Below are 20,644 nucleotides of genomic sequence, written 5' to 3' on the forward strand. Positions count from 1 at the left end.
CAGTTGCAGCTCATTATGCAATATCCTGTGGCCGGTGCGTTTCTCGATACCATTTGCCCTCTTTAACTCCAGTAGCGCCCTTCGTCTGTCTTCATCCAGGAGCTACTCGATGACGGCATGTGCCACATCGGTCCGCACACTGACAGGTCGTCCCAAACGTTGCTCATCACTGGTTGACACACGTCGTTGCTGAAACTTTCCTACCCACATGCCACTATACAGTTTGGTAGGGCATTATTCCCAAGGGCTTCCACTAATTCACTGTGACATTCCTTCGCATTTCTCCCTTGGAGAACGGCTAGTTTGATGTAAACGTGCTGCTAAACACGGGTTACTTCCATCTCGCACAACACTCGCCAACTGATTGATTTCACAGCCCTCGCAGCGCTACACCCAGCTATTCACAACTAAGTATTTTTTATTTTCCACCTTGTCGATACCCTAAATTGCTTAAGGTAACTTATTGGTTAAAAGTGGTACATGTTTCGTATATTATCAACATCTTCAGCCACATAACACTGTTTAGATGAAACATTCATATATTGACAAAGTATCAATGTTTTAGAGGAAGTGTCCTTAAAATTAACATAAGAAGATTGACAATATTAAAAACAAAATACTTAAGAGAAATTATATAAATTCCTGTACAGTTGAAAGCAGTTGTCAAGGACACTTGTATAAGAATCCGTAGAGAATATGTTCTAATGATTATTATTTTCTTAAAAAAGTTCATGAAAAAAGGCCAATTTACAAATTAAAAAATGTATACATTTATAAGTAATTGTCGAAATGAATAAATCCAGATTTCAAATGTGGCTCCTATTACTATTGCAGATGAAAATATTACTAATTCCTAGTTGTCAATTCTTTTTTTAAATGCTTTCCTCTGGAACAGTATCTCCTGTCATTTTTTTTACAGTCTTGAGTCTGGTGTAGTAGCGATAATGCATTCTTTCTTGTTCACGTACTTGAGGAGGTGGAGGAGCGGGGGATATTGGTGTGTCATGAACTTCCTTATTATCTTGAGCTTCAAAGGAGGAGGAATACGTCGTAGGACTATCTGGAGGTGGATTGATTCCAATTATTTTCTTGTGATCTTTTTCATGCATTTTCAAATATACCAGAATTTTATGGGTTCTTATATTCTGTAGCTTCATTAAGGTTGTCATTTTTCTTTACAAGTTGGTCTAGATGAATGTATAGATCTTCATATGTATTCAATAAGCTGCCCTTTTTAATTTTTTTTATGATGGTCAGGTCTTGTTCTATGGTGGTAAATTTATGACCTGTGGTAGTCCTGTGTTCCCATAGCTGAGATTCTTCTGTGTTTTTTCAGCATGTAAGTTTATATATTCCTGAATCAAAAAATTAACCTTTTTTTGAGAGATTTACTGTATCATGGTTGAAAATACTCTGTTTCATATTGTTATTGGTGGAAAATGCGATTTTGAAATTTTTTCTCTTAAATAAATTTATTATGTTTGGATTATTATATGTGAACTTGATGTATTTCTCAGTTTTACTAGGTTCTATTGCTAATTTAGATTGTTGCTTCTCTGAAAATTTACTAATTATTTTATCCGTCATGTTATTTTTTGAAACCATTCAAGAGGGCTTGTTGTTCGATAAATAACAGTTCTTTATTCCTTTCAGATTTGAATAATGTTATACTAAATGCTCTGTTAACATAGCTATAATATGCTGATCTTTTCTGTGCCTCACGGTGTAACAGAGGTCCGAAACACCACTACCCAACCACAACAACAACAACAACAACCGTAATACCAGACACAATATAGACAAGAAAGGAACCACCACTGCTGTCAGAATTTTAACCATACAATACTACGTCTTCATGTTACGCTTCTAAACCAAAAAAACAAGTTTTTATCCACCATGAAGCAAAAGTAGACTTTTTAACGACGAGTGTTTTATTACAATACACCTAGCTATTAACCACTAAATTACAATACATCATAGAAATTCATCATTCCTTACATAGTATCAACAGACGCAAATCTACGATTAACAGCACGACAGTGGTTCAAGATGGCGGCTAGAGTAGACACGCGCAAGCTTAGTGCTGCTGCAGTTTGTGTTGTTTGTGTGGTAATAATCAGAGTTGTTGCGCTTTACGGTTCTCTGCACGGGTCTATTCGAGTTAAGGAATCGGTGTGTGCAAGTGAAAAAGTGAGTTCTCGTTTTGCATGGCTACTAGCAGAGAGAAACTACTACATTCCGGCGTTCTCTCTGACTGGATGCGCCATTTTCCAGACTTACAGGCGCCTCCCTACTAGCTCTGAGCCGAACAAGCCTAGGCCTGGTCGCTCAGCGATTAGGAGCTTGCTTTGCCTCCTACTACTGGCTGGAGATGTCCACTTAAACCCCAGTCCCACCACTTGTGAAATGAAAACGGACATAAATATCTATTGTCAGAATGTGCAAAGCCTAAACAATAAGCTGTCTGATTGCGAACTATCCCTGCCAGACTTAAGAGAAGTTGACGTGATCGGACTTACTGAAACATGGCTCTCGTGGGCTAGTGACAGTGAACTACCACTCAATGCTAATTACAGCATATTCCGTCGTGATCGCGCTACTCTAGGTGGTGGAGTGGAGGACAGATCTCGAACGGAACTGTGAGTTAGTGTGGGTGGAGCTACTCTTTCCTCGACGCCCTGTACTTGTGGGATGTTACTACAGACCAACAAACAGCCCATTCTGTGACCTTGAACAGTGCCTGGACTCAGTCATTGCAGCTCTCCCTCATGGTGAAGTAATTTTAATGGGCGACTTTAACCTGTCTATAAAGTGGTCTTCTCCAACTACCGGACTGTCAGCTAACAACTGTGACACATACTTTATAGAGAGTTTTATTAATGGCCTCGGACTGAAACAGTTTAATATGTACCCAACCCATGGACCCAACACCCTGGACTTCATACTCTCCTCATTAGAACTTAAAACAATAACCCCAGGCAGAAACCTTTTCCTGTGCGACCACCAGTCTCTCGATGCTACATTCCTCCTTCCCCACCCCTCCTCAAAGCCTCACAGCAGGACATCCTACCGCCCTACCTACATCTGGCACCGTGCCAACTGGCCTGCAATGTGTCGTGCCCTGGAATGCCTTCCCTGGAGTCTGCTCGAAATAGCTGACATCGAATCGGCTCTTGACCTGCTGTACGACTGGCTGCAAGCTGCAATTAAAGACTTTGTACCTGCACAACGGGCTACTACCAGCAAACATCAACACTGGATATCACATGAGACCAGACTGATACTATTTAATAAAAAGAGAGCTTGGCGCCTGTGGAAAGACTTCTCTAACCCACACACTCACAATACTTTCGTTAAAATCCGCCGCCACGCGAGGTTTATGGTCAGAAGAGACTACAAAACACACGTAGACACTGTCACTGAAAATGTCCGCAGCAATCCCAAGCACTACTGGAGTCTCGTCAACACACGGAGGACGGAGCGGATTCCTGTCGGCGTGAACCACAACGATGCAACAGCAGACGGCACCGATCGCAATGAACTGTTCAACAGGTATTTCTTCTCCAACTTCTCCCCTCCCTTACAAAACCAACCGCTCCCACCCGTTGGTACAGCTTCAAACAGAATCCTATCAAGCATAACTACCACACCAAGTGAAGTTCATAACCTTCTTCAAACTCTTCGTACGAACAAAGCTACCGGTGCCGACACTATAGGTCCTCTTTTCCTAAAAAATACTGCCAGTACTCTTTGCGTTCCTCTATTTAAATTATTTAACAGATGTTTTGCCGCGGGCTATTTTCCTAATACCTGGAAACATGCAAATATTGTTCCACTTCTCAAATCAGGCAACAAATTTAATATTTCATCTTACCGACCAATTTCTATTCTCCCCACACTATCCTTTATCTTTGAAAAAATTATACACCAGCGTCTCCTCGCATTCACGTTGCCGTATATCTCAACCAAGCAGCATGGTTTTCTACCAGGTGGCTCTTGTCTAACAAACCTAGCCACTCTGCATAGCTTAGCATCACACGCCATTGCAGCTAAATCGCAGCTGGATATCTGCTACGTAGACATTTCGAAAGCTTTCGATTCTGTAGACCATACTCTGTTGCTCCATAAACTCTCCGAACTCTTTAATATACATGGCAGTCTTCTGACCCTTCTTGCTGGCTTCCTACATAACCGTTGGCAGAGAGTGGTAATATCAGGTACTTCATCCTCATGGTTACCAGTCACGTCCGGTGTCCCACAAGGCAGTACTCTTGGCCCCTTGCTGTTTTCTTTGTTTATGGATGATCTGCCGTCCGAACTCAACGAAACAGCCAATACCCTACTCTTTGCTGACGACTGCAAGATATTTAGGGAGATCAGGAATCCAGGAGATGCAGCTTTGTTACAGTCCTCACTTAATGCCCTGTCGAACTGGTGCCGTACTTGGAAACTTATCCCCAATCCACAAAACTGCAACCACATGACCATAACACTACGTAAATCTCCTCTACCGACATCATATTACCTACTGGACAAGCCCATCACCGTAGTTACGCAACAGCGTGACCTAGGTGTAATATTCGATACAAAATTACAATTTAAGACCCACATAGAAACATATACAACCAAGGCTATGAAATTACTAGGCATTTTCTATCGCTTCACAAATTTCTGACCCCATTGCTCTTCGTCACTTCCTCAAGATCATTCAACCTCTCTTAAACTACTGCTCTCCTATTTGGACAACAGCCTCCCCCTCCAATACTAAGCAGTTAGAGAGAGCAGTGTCCTTCTTTGGTGCAATTGTAAGGAACAGGAATCCCAAGCTCAGAAATCTGTCTACGCAGCAGGTATTAATGGCAATTAATGTGTCACCGCTGCACATCAGGCGACAGGTAGCTGACCTCAGTTTCCTCCACGGGATCTTAAATGGGCATTACCGCTCGGAACATCTTGTCTCACTCTTCTCTCTCCGTGTTCCTTCCCGCTCCACCAGAACCAAAGACCTTCTCCACATTCCCCACACTCAGCACTCAATACTTCAACGATCTTTCCTAATTTGCCTCCCAACACTCTTTAACAATATTAACAGGAGACAAGAACTTGATATAGCATCAAATAAAAGTGTATTCGAAAGGTGTGTAAATAGCCTCTTAAAGATAAGTTGATGTGAAGGTATTATACCGCCATCTTGACCCACGACGACTTGGCTATGAACATGGACATTCTCATGGTTTTCGATTTGGACAGTTGTTATTAGTAGGCTGTGTACCTGATCTTGTTATATTTTATTATGAAAGTTTACGTTTGTTAAATAGTGTGTTGACAGTGCAAGTGAAATTTGCTCAGTGTAGTTGTATCTTGTGCTTCGTGAATAAATAAATAAATAAAAATAAATAAACTTCAAGATGAAAACACACGCAAGATATGCACAATTAAACTCTCCAATTTTTAGACTCCATTACATCATATCATCATTCACGAATACCAGCATCAACTGATATATTTCATTGTCACAAGATTTTACCAAGAAGAAGATATAAGAAGACATAAACATTAACCAGTGCTTTACATATATTTTAATACATTTTAATGTGTTTTATGTGTTTGTACAACCGATTAGCTCTTAAGTTTAGGTTAAGTATTTATAATCACAACTTAAACCTCAAGGTCATTGACACTTACGTACCGCGATTCAAACGATGAACCACTTATATGCCCCATTAGAGATATCCGGATATGCCAATCAAAGATGGGAACCTCCTTCAGATATTGGAGAACATCAACATTAGACAGCTAATGATGACCAAATAGGCCAAAACCGGTACTGTAAGGACTACAAGTATAATAAATTGTATTGACCAGGTGGAATCCTTTCTTTTCCATATATGTGTAATCCATCAATACGGACATGAAGCTCATAAATAATGACGAAACTTCAATAGGCGGCGGTACTGTTCAGGCGCATCCAATCATTTTTATGAAAGCTCTCGGTCGGCCAATGTGTTCGGCATCTTCATAACACTTAGGGCAGTCGAAACGGAGGGAGGAAAAGACCAATGTCCGGACTATGGCAACTTTGCTTTTGTACTTCACAGAACTAAATGCCCGTAGTACCATTGTTGTTTAACTCACGATCAATTGTATGAATTTTTGTCCCACCTTCATTCCCATGTTAGGTTTTATCTAACATACTAGGGATTTTCTTTAAGTGAGGTGAGCAAATTCGTGGAGCGCTACGTGTACTGTGTGGGGCATCTGAATCAGAATTCCCATCAACTTAATTATTCCCCTCGGCTTCTTTTTCTAACCACTTCAGCGTAAGTTCTTCCAACATAATTTTGTGACACATGAAAGAAAATCATCGCTGTATTACTGCTTATTGTCGCCATTAGGGACGTACATAGAGGGGGATTTGGGTGATACATCCCTACCCCACCCCCTTGAAATATCTTCCTCCTCCTCCTCCCTATGGGCAGATGTGGAGCAAGTTGCTACATAAGGCAGTCTATATTTAAGACCCCCATCCCCCCTTCTGGGTTCGCCCCCGGTCATCATGATCATTATGTAAGGATGGAAACAACACATCACTAGAGCAAATATAATGTAAAATTATAATAATCACACACAACATAGTTGGGACGCTACAGTCAACATAGTACAGGTATAATTTCCAACTCCTTATATCACACTCGTAAGGAAAAATTAACTAGAAATTGATTGTACCGAGCACATCAGAGCACAGACTAACTTGCCAGACTGTGAATGTAGCAATCATAGCAGCGTGAGCAGAACCCGACGCCATCACTCCCACGGTATATTTTATGTAACAAGCCGGGCGGGTGTTTGGAAATTTGCCTGTTGAAGGTCTAATGACTTTGCTGCATCTTGAACTGTTAACATACACCGACATAGAGGATGAAGAAAGCATGTCTCGTATATCAAGAAGTTATTGGCATAACTACACCAGTTACTACTATAAGAATACCATTGTTAGATTTTTCTAATAGTGCATAGGGTTAAAATGAATACTGCCAGAATACGTGCAATATGACAAATGATATGTTGTGTTATATCGATGACTCTGTACAGTCTCAAGACAATTGTGGTATATCACGAAGCTCATGATGTTGTAATTTCAGAAAACAAAAGGAGCTATCTGAGGAGAGAGTTGAGAGAAAATTCATCCTTTTCTGAACAATAAATTACAGTAAATTTGAGTGTTTAGCTTCAACTCAAATACGTGATGATGAACCCTTTTAAGACCCTGTCCAAAAATCTGTTCACCTTCTCCACAGTGGCAGATGTATAGTACAGGAAGAATATTTGTCAGGAGTGTTTTCTGTAGATCCATCCTCTTTTCTAACAGTATTTCCAAGTTGTTTGTTCTTATGTGGTCAAAGACAGTTTTCTGGTTTCATATTGTTGCCATTTCTCTGTTGCAGAGTTGTTGAAGGCTGCTGGGTGCTTACCACAATCTCGAGGAGGAGGAGGAGCAGGACGTTCTTTGAGGTGAGATAGCTGCAGGGACACTGTTTATCTCAGTTAGGAAATTGTATTGGTTGACATGTTCAACACTGGATATGTTGTGTGGTGTTTTCCTTCTGCTTAATTTATTCAGGAATGTTTTATTGATTATGAGGACTCAGATTATGTTTGTTTTAATTTCACATATAATTAATATTCACACAAAGAATATAAAATGAAATGAAATACAAAAAGAGTAGAAAATAGAAACTGATTTTAACTCATATTTATTACATCAAGTGAAAAATACAGTTGTATATTATAATGTTGTTCCTGAAACAACTAGCCACAGCTATACTCGATTGTCTTGTTTGGGCAATGACGATATTGAGACCAGCAGCCTGCTCAACACGGGACAATATGAGATGAAATTAAACTCATCAGAGACGTTGATGACTATGAACTCATATCGATGTCTACTTTCACTGCCAGTAAAGGTTGCACTGGTACGAGGTTGTGCGGTATATTCGTGCTGCGTTTCTTCCTTTTCCTACAGAGGCTGTTCTGATCAGCACCTAGTGGCAGAAATTCGCCGTATGCCTCAGCATTGTTATTGTAGAGTGAGTTTCTTTGAACGTGTTTTATATAGTTCACTATATGACTTTTATTTCACTTATAGCAGTTAATGCGACCACCTGGAAACCTACCCTTGAGGAGGGTGTCGATTCCTCATCATGATCTTGATTATTTTCGAGAACCGTTCTTATTGCGATCCTTCTAGACTCTTAGTATGCGTGTGGATACACAACTTCTCTGTAGTGCCCATGATTTGTAATTTATAACGTTGTAAAATCTTCCTGATTTTTGTCTCGCTCAAATTTTGAACTGGCATCACAGTTTATCAGACATGTTATCAATTTCATTTCCGTATTGATTGTTCAACAGTTCACAATTGCAGGTTTGGGGTTCTCCACCTAATCAATACTTAAAAGTACATTATGAATGCAGGACTACTTTCAATCTTCTGTTGGGATCATCTTCAGCTGCTAAATGTATCATGAACATAAATATATCAAAATAGCAATACATTAAATTAAAATGATTTCATTAAGATATGTACAGTTCTAAATTAGGTAATAACAACATCGTCTTCACCACATATCTGTGTTCGTTCAAAATTCACTTTCACACCTCCACATACTAGTTGCAGAGGTTTACACAGAGCGTTGTTGAATCAAAATTCACATGCACTGATCTGTGTCTAAATCACGTTTATTAGCAGTTGAAGATGATCCCAACAGAGGATCAAAACTAGTCCTGCACTCGTAATGTACTTTTAAACACAAATGCATATGATTAACACTACACAGGTATTGATTAGCTGGAGAAACCCAAATGTACAATTGTGAACTGTTACCAGACATATTCGCCCCAGTATGGCAGCAGATTAATTAGTCGGAATGCCAAACCTCTAAAACACTACAAGCACAGTGCAGTGCCAGAGCGCTAGGACTAACTAGAAATGCCCGCCTAGGCTTTTACAAACAAAAATGAAGTTTCCGTTAGTGAACTATAAATTCGTAACAAACAAAACAAGCCAACCCCATGACGCAACAGCTTCCAGGGCCCTGGTCTACCAAGCGATCGCTGCTCAGCCCGAAAGCCTGCAGATTGCAAGGTGTCATGTGGTTGGCTCTACAAATCCACTCGGCCGTTATTCTTGTCTTTGTAGACCAGGGCTGCTGTCTCACTGTCTGATAGCTCCTCAGTTGTAATCACGTAGGTTGAGTGGACCTTGAACCAGCTCTCAGATCCAGGTAAAAGTTCCTGACCTGGCCAGGAATAAAATCTTGGTTCTCCGGGTGAGAAGCAGGCACACTAACCCTACACCATAGAGCTGACATAATTGTATTACAGTTTAAACCAGAGGTAATTGGAATTGAGTTTACTTCGAATGGATAAAAACTTGAGTAAGATGGAACATGTACAATATTGTGATTTTTAAGGTTTAAAGCGATGAAATTGTTTCTTTGTCTCCTTCATGTACCATATCCTTGTGGGATGTTGGCTGTCTTCAGGGCGATCTGTTTCTTGTTCTCAGCATGTCGGAAAAGAGTGGGGTTAGTTAGGCCATACCCTTCTCGTAGAGTCCATAGCCAAGATATTCTCCTTCTTCCCCTACATCTCCTTTCTTCAATTTTACCTTGTAACATGAATGAGTCTATACTTAACGTTTTGAATGATATGGTCAAAAGTATTCTACTTTCTTCTTTCTGATGTTGTGCATGACTTTTGCCTCTCTGTTGAGGTGAGAGTCCTTCAGTGTTGACTTATTCTACCAACCTATGATATTTTGAGGAGACGTCAGAAGTACCCCATTTAGAAGGATCAAAGTTTTTTTGGTGGTTGTCTCTGGTAGGGTCCTGGTCGAAACACCATAAAGTAATACATAACATCAAAGTAACGGGGACAGAAATTAATATTAAAGTCCCTATTACAGAGGAGTTTACTCATTCTCTTGAATGCACTCCTTATCTGTTCAGTCCGAGACCTAGTTTCAACAAAATTGTTCAGCACTTATTGCAAGCAAAACAGTATCATCTGCATATCACAGATTATCTATTTTAATCTCATTAACCCATTAATGCCCATCGTATGATATATCATACGCAAAACGTGCTTTCCAAATTGCCTTACATCTCCGTCACCGTGACTGTTTTGCAATTTTTAAAGGCATTATTTAGCGCATCAGGGACGCAAATAATGTTTCCTAGCTAATGGCATTGTTGTTTTCCTCCTGTTACGACGAAAGTTGGCAAGAAAGTGCAGGTAGCACAGCAGGCTGACAAAAATGACGCGCCGGTGAGTATTTATAATTATTGTGGAATTGAGCTATGAAAAATTAATCATATTTCAGTATATTTGTTACGGGAATAGTATGAGGATTTGACCTGGTATGATAGTTACTATCTTCACTGATAGAGATGGCATTCAAACACAAATATCTTTTAAGGTATGAAATATTATACGCTGGGCATTCGCAAGATGAAAATTTTCAGTTTCAGATAAAATAGAATAACAGATGGGGAGGCCATTCTGAACATTCTAGACAGCTTAGAAAATGATGATTGTGATAATGACCCGTTTTCAGAAGCAGATGAAATAAGATTAGTGCTTACGGGAGCTACTGATGGCAATGACAGTGATCAAGACGATGGGCGTAGTGATGATGATGATGATTGTGCTACAGCTTGGTATGTAGGGAAGGGTGTACTTAGGCAGGAAATCGAGGTTAGAAAGTAAAGAATACTCCGTGTGGCTTAAAAGAGTGACTCTATGTATGCATTTCTGAAAATTCAGAGAGAGTATTTACTGCAGCTGGTAAGAATCAAATACCAAGGCTCCTACAACTACAGAATCCATTGATGTATCTTTTGAATGGAATAAATCCAGGAATCCACAAAAGAAAGTAAGAAATGTAAGAAATTGGGTAAACAGAGATCTTAAGTCAGTCAGGTTTACAAAGAAAGATGTGCCAGAACCATCATGCATTCAAGGGTGGAGCTTCAGTAAGTTCACTCCTGGGCATTGTTCAGTTCCATATGATGAAGTGATTACTAAATGGTGATGGACCGAGCTCGATAGCTGCAGTCGCTTAAGTGCGGCCAGTATCCAGTATTCGGGAGGTAGTAGGTTCGAACCCCACTGTCGGCAGCCCTGAAAATGGTTTTCCGTGGTTTCCCATTTTCACACCAGGCAAATGCTGGGGCTGTACCATAATTAAGGCCACGGCCGCTTCCTTCCCACTCCTAGCCCTTTCCTGTCCCATCGTCACCGTAAGACCTATCTGTGTCAGTGCGACGTGAAACAACTAGCAAAAAAAAATGGTGATGGAGAGAATCATGAAAACAAACAATACAATGTTTTCTGTGGTTACTGTTACTAATAAGATTCTGCTGTATTACAAAAACAACAGTAGGCTTCAAAATTTGTTTCAGATCATGCTAACACATCATATGATAGGTGGGGAGTAGGGACTTTCCTCACGAGTAGTCCTTGCCCAGAGGGTTCTGAATTATTTAAATTCCATCTATAAGATCAGTATTCAGTTTTTAGTTTTAATTTATGTTGCAATAAATTATTTTTGTTCTTAGTAAATCATAAATATATTTGGTGTAATTTGTTACTCCCTACTGCCCAGCGTATGATATATCATACGCCAAAAAAATGGTCCATAAAATTGAAATATTCAGATTGCTTCAAGGATCGGTTATAGATGTAATGTTGAAAAAAGAACAAGAAAACCCGAAAAAAATATTTTCTGGGCATTAATGGGTTAATGCCTTTATGTTTTCATTCCACTGCTTCAGAAAATAACCTTTCAGAGTAGATATTGAAGAAGAGTGGAGAGAGAGCACAGCCTTGCCTCTCTCCTTGCTTTATTTCAATAGTACAGGTTTTGGTGTTATCAACCTTATCTGATCTGAATCCAACACAGGTTGAAAATAATTTGTGTGTGTTTACCATCCAGGCCAGTATGTTGGATTTGCAGTAATATGTCACCAGGCTAAAAGCTTTTTCATAACCGATAAAACAAGCATGTTTATTAACTTAACCACTGTGGTTTAATTCGGTTTGGTCTGTATTGTCTTCATCTATTCACCACTAAAAATCACTGTTGTGTATCTAAATCAGCCATTTCATTACTCTAAAAAAAATAATTATTTATTTATTTCAATCACTAAAGGCCGTACATGTTTAGAGGACATTACACGTCACTGTTTCTGTATGGCTCTGCCAACTGAATACAAAGTATGTTACAAGTGTTATTTTTTTAATATCCACTTATTCAATACAAAGAGATCTTTTTTAAGAATTAAATATTATTATAAAATGTTAAGGGACATGTTTCGGCCCATATTAAGGGCATCATCAGCCTTAAACTCAAACCTGTATGGTGAAAAATCAAGATCGTGTTATATGAATCTCTGTACTGAAGTGTCAACTTCGTCAGCTTGCCCCTCAATTCAAAACCTTATGTTAATCGGACTCTTGGTTCCAATAGACAAATGCAGTTGTATGGTTTCTGGTTTCAAAGGCCAAGAATATGTTTTGACCTGGCTTTCATGTTTCCACAAGAAATCAGAGTTCAAGGTTAACCTCATTTTCGTATATATGTATATTCATGCAGTGAGAACGAAGGCTAACATAGCAGTAGGAGATTGTTCGCGGGAAAGTGTTGTACAATGGAAGGAGCCGCAAAATTTATTGCAGACAAAAGCTTTGATTTGAAGGATTTTATTAGTACCATATTTTTTGGAATCCAAGATGACCCCCCATTTTTTCCTTAAATTAAATCAGGCTTGAAAAGTGCTTTATGAAATCACATGAATGTGTTTCTTGTACAGTACGCATTTTTTGACTATCTTTGTCTTAAAAATTAAATAACTGAAAAGGAGGTTCAACCTATTCAATACTTAAAAGAAAGAAATGCAGTAATCACATTCCTATTTAAATGGGACCGGTTTCGACCTTAGTCCAGGTGGTCATCAGCCGTAAAAACATGTACAATGTTTATGAATATTGGAGGTCAGTTTCACACTTTGATAGGCACAAAGACACGACACCACATTCTGTCATGCACAAAGTCACAACACTATCAACTAATATACGAAGATCAAAAATAACTTGAAGTCGCAGACGAATAGATTTGTAGTAGAAAGCCGCCAGGCGCTGCGGTCGAACGCCAAAGTAGAGTGGAGAATGTTTTGAAGGTCTAGAATTTGTCACGGTTGCGGGAAGTTAAGTACGTATATAAAAATATACGACGCAAATCAGTATAATTGAATGAGTACTTGTACTCCTGCTAAGTTCTTGGAAAACAGTTGACTTGAAAAAACAATTGTAGAGAGAAAAAAATGTAGTAAAAAGCGCAATATCGGAAAACAAATGAAAACTTATATGCACAGTGCGCTATTTTTTAATTGAAAAATTTTTAGGTTATGATTGAAGTAGTCGAAGTTGGCGCAAGACAAGAGTTAAAATTTGAAAGAGGAGAACCGAAATGAAGGTCGTGGTGGTTTTTTTTTAAATAGAGAAGGAAGAATAAATTAAACGAGGAAGAGTGATAGTGAAATAAGAGAAAGAATAAAAGAAATTGAAGTTAGATGGTAATGAGGAAGGATACGATAGGGAAATGAAGGAGGGGTAGTTTAGGGTGGGTTATTGGAGGTAGAAAATGTGGGTGGGAACTATGTAAGGCATGGAAAATAGAATTGGGGTTTTGGAATTTGGAATTTTTGAGAAGAAGAATTAGGAAGTCAAAAAGGATATTGGGTTTTTCAGAAATGTCGTTTAAATTGAAATTAGGGTTGAAGTACTGGTCAAGGTGGATAAAGCAATTTTCAGTAATGTTTAAGAGGGATTTTAAGTATATTTATGTCATTGTCAATACTGGTGAAACTATGCTTGGAGTCTTGTATGTGCTGTCCTATGGCAGAGAATCTGTTGTATTTAATGGCGTTGACGTGTTCAGAGTACCTGATATTGAAGTTGCGGCCAGTTTGTCCGACGTAGGAGGAATTGCAGTTGTTGCATTTAAATCTGTATACACCAGATTTAGAAAAAGCATTAGACTTATTTAGAGATTTAGAGTTGTGTAAGATATCAAGACTACTATTGTTAGTTCTAAAAGAAATTTTCATATTATGTTTTTTAAAAATATTAGTTATTTTATAAGTATCCTGAGTGAAAGTGAAGGTGGAAAAAGCAGTTGGTTTAATTGTGTCTTTAGATAAAGTGGTTTTTGGACGGTGTTTGAATTTGTTGATGATGCGGTTAATGAAGGAGTTGTTAAAGCCATTAAATTTAGCAATGTTGCGGATGGTGTTTAATTCATAATTTAAATCATTTTTGGACATAGGGGTGTTGAAAGCACGAAAAAATTAAGCTGTTATAAGTAGCACATTTATGAGCTTGGGGGTGCGAAGAATCTTGTCTTATTGTAGTTGCTGTTTGGGTTGGTTTTCTGAAAATTTTGTAAGATAAAGAAGAAGGATGTCTATTAATAGTTAGGTCTAGAAAATTAAGAGTTTGGTTGTGTTCTGATTCGAGGGTGAATTTAATGTTAGAGTCTAAGTTGTTGAGATGAAGAAGTGTAGAGGCTGCGTTGGTTGATTCCTCATTTAATATTACTAATGTGTCATCGACATATCTCGCCCAAAAGAGGATGTTGGAGAAATTATTATTATTAATTCTTGTGTTTTCTAAGAAGTCGAGGTAAATTTCAGCAAGAATGCCAGAAGCAGGTGAGCCCATAGCCAAGCCATCTTGTTGATAAATGGTGTTGTCAAAGGTAAAATAATTATTGTTGAGAACTAATTTTAAAATAGACATGAAGTCTTGAATTTCAAGTTTACTTAGGTTACTGAATTTGTTTAGGTTGTTGTTTATAATGGGGAATAATTTTGGAATTGGAATACTAGGGTACATGTTGACAATGTCAAAAGAATGGAGAGAAAAATTTGGTTGGATTTCAAAATTCTTTAATTTGTTGATTAGATCAGAAGTGTTGGATAAAAATCGATCAAAAACACTTCTGATCTAATCAACAAATTAAAGAATTTTGAAATCCAACCAAATTTTTCTCTCCATTCTTTTGACATTGTCAACATGTACCCTAGTATTCCAATTCCAAAATTATTCCCCATTATAAACAACAACCTAAACAAATTCAGTAACCTAAGTAAACTTGAAATTCAAGACTTCATGTCTATTTTAAAATTAGTTCTCAACAATAATTATTTTACCTTTGACAACACCATTTATCAACAAGATGGCTTGGCTATGGGCTCACCTGCTTCTGGCATTCTTGCTGAAATTTACCTCGACTTCTTAGAAAACACAAGAATTAATAATAATAATAATTTCTCCAACATCCTCTTTTGGGCGAGATATGTCGATGACACATTAGTAATATTAAATGAGGAATCAACCAACGCAGCCTCTACACTTCTTCATCTCAACAACTTAGACTCTAACATTAAATTCACCCTCAAATCAGAACACAACCAAACTCTTAATTTTCTAGACCTAACTATTAATAGACATCCTTCTTCTTTATCTTACAAAATTTTCAGAAAACCAACCCAAACAGCAACTACAATAAGACAAGATTCTTCGCACCCCCAAGCTCATAAACGTGCTACTTATAACAGCTTAATTTTTTCGTGCTTTCAACACCCCTATGTCCAAAAATGATTTAAATTATGAATTAAACACCATCCGCAACATTGCTAAATTTAATGGCTTTAACAACTCCTTCATTAACCGCATCATCAACAAATTCAAACACCGTCCAAAAACCACTTTATCTAAAGACACAATTAAACCAACTGCTTTTTCCACCTTCACTTTCACTCAGGATACTTATAAAATAACTAATATTTTTAAAAAACGTAATATGAAAATTTCTTTTAGAACTAACAATAGTAGTCTTGATATCTTACACAACTCTAAATCTCTAAATAAGTCTAATGCTTTTTCTAAATCTGGTGTATACAGATTTAAATGCAACAACTGCAATTCCTCCTACGTCGGACAAACTGGCCGCAACTTCAATATCAGGTACTCTGAACACGTCAACGCCATTAAATACAACAGATTCTCTGCCATAGGACAGCACATACAAGACTCCAAGCATAGTTTCACCAGTATTGACAATGACATAAATATACTTAAAATCCCTCTTAAACATTACTGAAAATTGCTTTATCCACCTTGACCAGTACTTCAACCCTAATTTCAATTTAAACGACATTTCTGAAAAACCCAATATCCTTTTTGACTTCCTAATTCTTCTTCTCAAAAATTCCAAATTCCAAAACCCCAATTCTATTTTCCATGCCTTACATAGTTCCCACCCACATTTTCTACCTCCAATAACCCACCCTAAACTACCCCTCCTTCATTTCCCTATCGTATCCTTCCTCATTACCATCTAACTTCAATTTCTTTTATTCTTTCTCTTATTTCACTATCACTCTTCCTCGTTTAATTTATTCTTCCTTCTCTATTTAAAAAAAACCACCACGACCTTCATTTCGTTTCTCCTCTTTCAAATTTTAACTCTTGTCTTGCGCCAACTTCGACTACTTCAATCATAACCTAAAAATTTTTCAATTAAAAAATAGCGCACTGTGCATATAAGTTTTCATTTGTTTTCCGATATTGCGCTTTTTACTACATTTTTTTCTCTCTACAATTGTTTTTTCAAGTCAACTGTTTTCCAAGAACTTAGCAGGAGTACAAGTACTCATTCAATTATACTGATTTGCGTCGTATATTTTTATATACGTACTTAACTTCCCGCAACCGTGACAAATTCTAGACCTTCAAAACATTCTCCACTCTACTTTGGCGTTCGACCGCAGCGCCTGGCGGCTTTCTACTACAAATCTATTCGTCTGCGACTTCAAGTTATTTTTGATCTTCGTATATTAGTTGATAGTGTTGTGACTTTGTGCATGACAGAATGTGGTGTCGTGTCTTTGTGCCTATCAAAGTGTGAAACTGACCTCCAATATTCATAAACATTGTACATGTTTTTACGGCTGATGACCACCTGGACTAAGGTCGAAACCGGTCCCATTTAAATAGGAATGTGATTACTGCATTTCTTTCTTTTAAGTATTGAATGGGTTGAACCTCCTTTTCAATTATTTAATTTTTAACATCAATAATTTCAATACGGAACAATGAAGTTTTTATCTTTGTCTTCACGCCAAGGCCGAACACTGGCTTTAGTTATGCCGTACTTTCTTCCAACTGCACAATTATTCTTTATTTCCGCAAGTTTAATAACAGTTGACCTTAAAATTGTAATCACAATATCAAAGAGAACCAGTTGAAAGTTTGCCGGCAATGCATGTTCCGCTTGTCTCTACAATTTGATGATCCATCAGGAAAATATTCCTACTCTCTAGAAAACTGTTACGTTTTCTAAGAGTCATATACAACCGGCTGCAAGTATAGGAATACACGGGTAAATAAAAATAACATGACAAGGAAACAAGACACTTTACACCAGGGGTTCCCAACCTGGGGGGCGTGGGGCTTTATCAGGGGGGGGCGTGAAGTGATTTTAACTCGAATATTACAATTTTGTATAATAAACCTTTTTCGAATCTCTCCAAGTGATGGTCGCGCCAAGTTAATCGTTCAAAAGCACTGGTAATTGCCATCTGTCGGCACAAACCTCTGCGGAGCCGCGAGGTTGGAGGTGAAATAAGGAATTTGCTGTGTTGTGAGAAGCAAAATGTAGCCTGAGAGCAGGTGTGGGAACAAGACCACTCAACGCACGTTTAATTGCACACCTTGTGGACCTACGTGCGTGAATGTAAACTATGACCATACGCGACATGTTTCAACTCATCAACGATGTAGTAGTTGCTTTCATTTTCCAGTATTATTGTTACATACTGTACAAGGTTTTTCTCATAAACAAATATATTACATGAAGGAGATAATCGTATAAATGTCGGTATTATATCAAGTTGATCTAGTAGCGAGAACAACAGGAGATAAGGCAATAATAGTGGGCTTAATTATAATACATTTATTTAATATGACATGTCTGGCTTTCACAGCTATCGTGAAATTCTATGTAGGCCTACTGGTATTTTGGGCTACAACTAATTAATGTTTAACCACAGCAATTAATGAAACAGTGACATTTTCTCACCAAAGATCGTAAGTGGCAATGAGTTACTACAGTCAGGAGTCGATATTAACTCTGAAGAACAAAGAAAATCGGAGTTTCAGAAGCAACAAATGTAGTGGAAGTTCCTCCTTCCCTCTCACCCTGCGGCATATAGACTCGTTTTGTTGGTAGCTCGTCCTTGAATGCTCCGTTCCCACCCCCTACACATTCTTATTCTTCCCTTGCAGTCAAATTGGCGAGAGCTACATAGTACAACTGCCCTATCAGAGATGGCGCAGTAATGGCCATGACAACACATCGCGAATAGATCATCAGTCCTCAGGCCCTTCGACTGCTATTTCTGTGCCTCGTACACTTTCGCAGTGGACGTGTCTGTCAAGTTGTTTATTGTGAGTGTTGTGTATGCTTCGCTGTAACAGTGCGACTGTGTATTGTGTTATATAATATAGTGACTTAAAAAAAATTTGAAAACGATGTCCAAGAAGAGACTGCGCAATGATGACTACATTAAATATTGCTTCACAGTCGTTGAACGGAACGGAATACAACAGCCTCAATGCGTAATCTGCCACTGTGTTCTGAGGCCCATGCGTTTGGAGAGATATTTAAACACGAATCATTCAGGCTTAAAAGACAAACCCACAGAATTTTGTGCAACTAAACTCAACTCACTAAAACGTATGAAATTAGATTCATCGGGTACATTTAACCAAGAAAATGAGAAAGCAGTGGAAGCATCATATGAACTAGCTCTTCTGATTACCAAAGACAAAAAAGCCCACACAATCGGGGAAACATTAGTAAAGCCGTGTATGTTATTAGCCGCAAATATAGTTTTGGGTGAAGGGAGTAGGTAGAAATTGTCTAAAATTCCTCTTTCTGATAACACAGTGAAGTGCAGACTTCGAGAACTGTCAGAAGACATTAAAATGCAAACTTTGGAGAAGGTGAAAGCATCTCCAGTGTTTTCAATGCAGTGTGATGAAACAACCGATGTGGCCCGTTGTTGTTAACTGATTGTATATTGTCGATTTGCCGACAGTGGAATTTTAAGAGAAGAAATGTTATTCTCCCACTGTTTGAAAACAACTTCGAAAGCTTGTGATGTGTTTTCTGCCATCGATAGTTTTTTCCAAGAACATGGACTTTCCTGGGAGAATGTAGTGGGTATATGTACGGATGGTGCACCTGCTATGATCGGGTCACGTTCTGGGTTTCTCAAATTGGCCAAATATAAAATTCCAAACATCATGGGAACCCACTGTATGATTCACAGACAGGCTTTGGCTGCCAAAACCTTGCTCCAAGATTTTAATAACACTCTAAAAGTCGCTATAAGAATTGTGAACTCTGTGAAGACATGTTCTTTACAGACAAGATTGTTTGAAGCCCTTTGTGTTGACCTTCAAGCCGATCACAAAACTCTCCTTTTCCACACAGAGGTTCGCTGGCTATCAAAAGGGAACATGTTGGCACTGCTGTTCGAATTAAAGTCTGAAGTTGAAATTTTTCTTCTTGGTGAAGGTAAGAACGATCTGTATGAAGTGTTTACTGATGCCAATTTTATCGTCTCATTGGCATATCTTTGCGATTTTTTTTGAAGCATTGAACAGTTTGAACTTAAAGCTCCAAGGCAAAAACTCCAATATTATGCTTGCTTATGAGGCCATCAGAGCTTTCCTAGAAAACATACAGTTATGGAAACGCCGGCTTCAGTTGAACAACTTCTCATCCTTTCACCGCCATAATGAAATTTTGCCGGAAAATGAACGTAATCGTAATAAACTTAAGATGGAAATTCAGTCACATCTGGATTCCCTGGCACAAGAATTCAATTCCTACATTCCTGATATCTCGTCATATGAATGGTCCTGGATGTTAACAAGAAATCCATTTGCCATTGACATTGAAGCACTGCCAAGCACAACTTCAAGAAGAAGCCATAGATTTGAAGTGTGATTCAAAGCTAAAAGATGATTACAAAATATTAGGACTGGGCGACGTTTGGGTAAACTGTCTTGCAGTGTATCCTGAAATAGCCAAAGTAGCATTGCGTGTCATTGTCCCATTTTCAACGACATATTTATGCGAGTCAGGATTTTCAACGCCGAGTGTCATAAAAACAAAGCAGCGCTGTCGGCTTGATGTTGCAAGTGATCACCGCTGTGCTGTCAAATATCAAACCGAGCATACCGAATCTTACCAAGAGAAAACAGTGTCAACCCTCTCACTGACATTTGTTGACTAATTGAAGGATTTATTGTAAAAGAAGTGTGTTATTTGTATTGTGCTAGAATGAAGTTAGTATGTTGTAGATATAAAGCGCGTACTTCATATTATTTTTCATAAAGAATTGAATAATAGAATTAATCATTTTCTAGTGTCATTAGGTTAGGTCACTATCCTCCACGTCAGTATATCGGAGAGGTTATAGAAGCGACCGGGGGTGGGGGGGCG

The 20,644-nt window shown here is 38.4% G+C and overlaps 1 protein-coding gene across 3 annotated transcripts in view; it reads left to right on the forward strand.

The window, feature by feature from the left end:
* Nucleotides 1-20,644, forward strand: part of Neos (Neosin) — a 131,565-nt gene that overhangs the window by 45,569 nt on the left and 65,352 nt on the right. For all 3 annotated transcript variants that reach the window (XM_067158899.2, XM_067158897.2, XM_067158898.2), the window contains one exon: nucleotides 7,446-7,512. The gene's annotated coding sequence lies outside the window, so the exon portion shown is untranslated. The remainder of the gene's footprint in view (nucleotides 1-7,445; nucleotides 7,513-20,644) is intronic.

The sequence above is a fragment of the Anabrus simplex genome, chromosome X (genome assembly GCF_040414725.1).
Source record: "Anabrus simplex isolate iqAnaSimp1 chromosome X, ASM4041472v1, whole genome shotgun sequence".
NCBI lineage: Eukaryota > Metazoa > Arthropoda > Insecta > Orthoptera > Tettigoniidae > Anabrus > Anabrus simplex.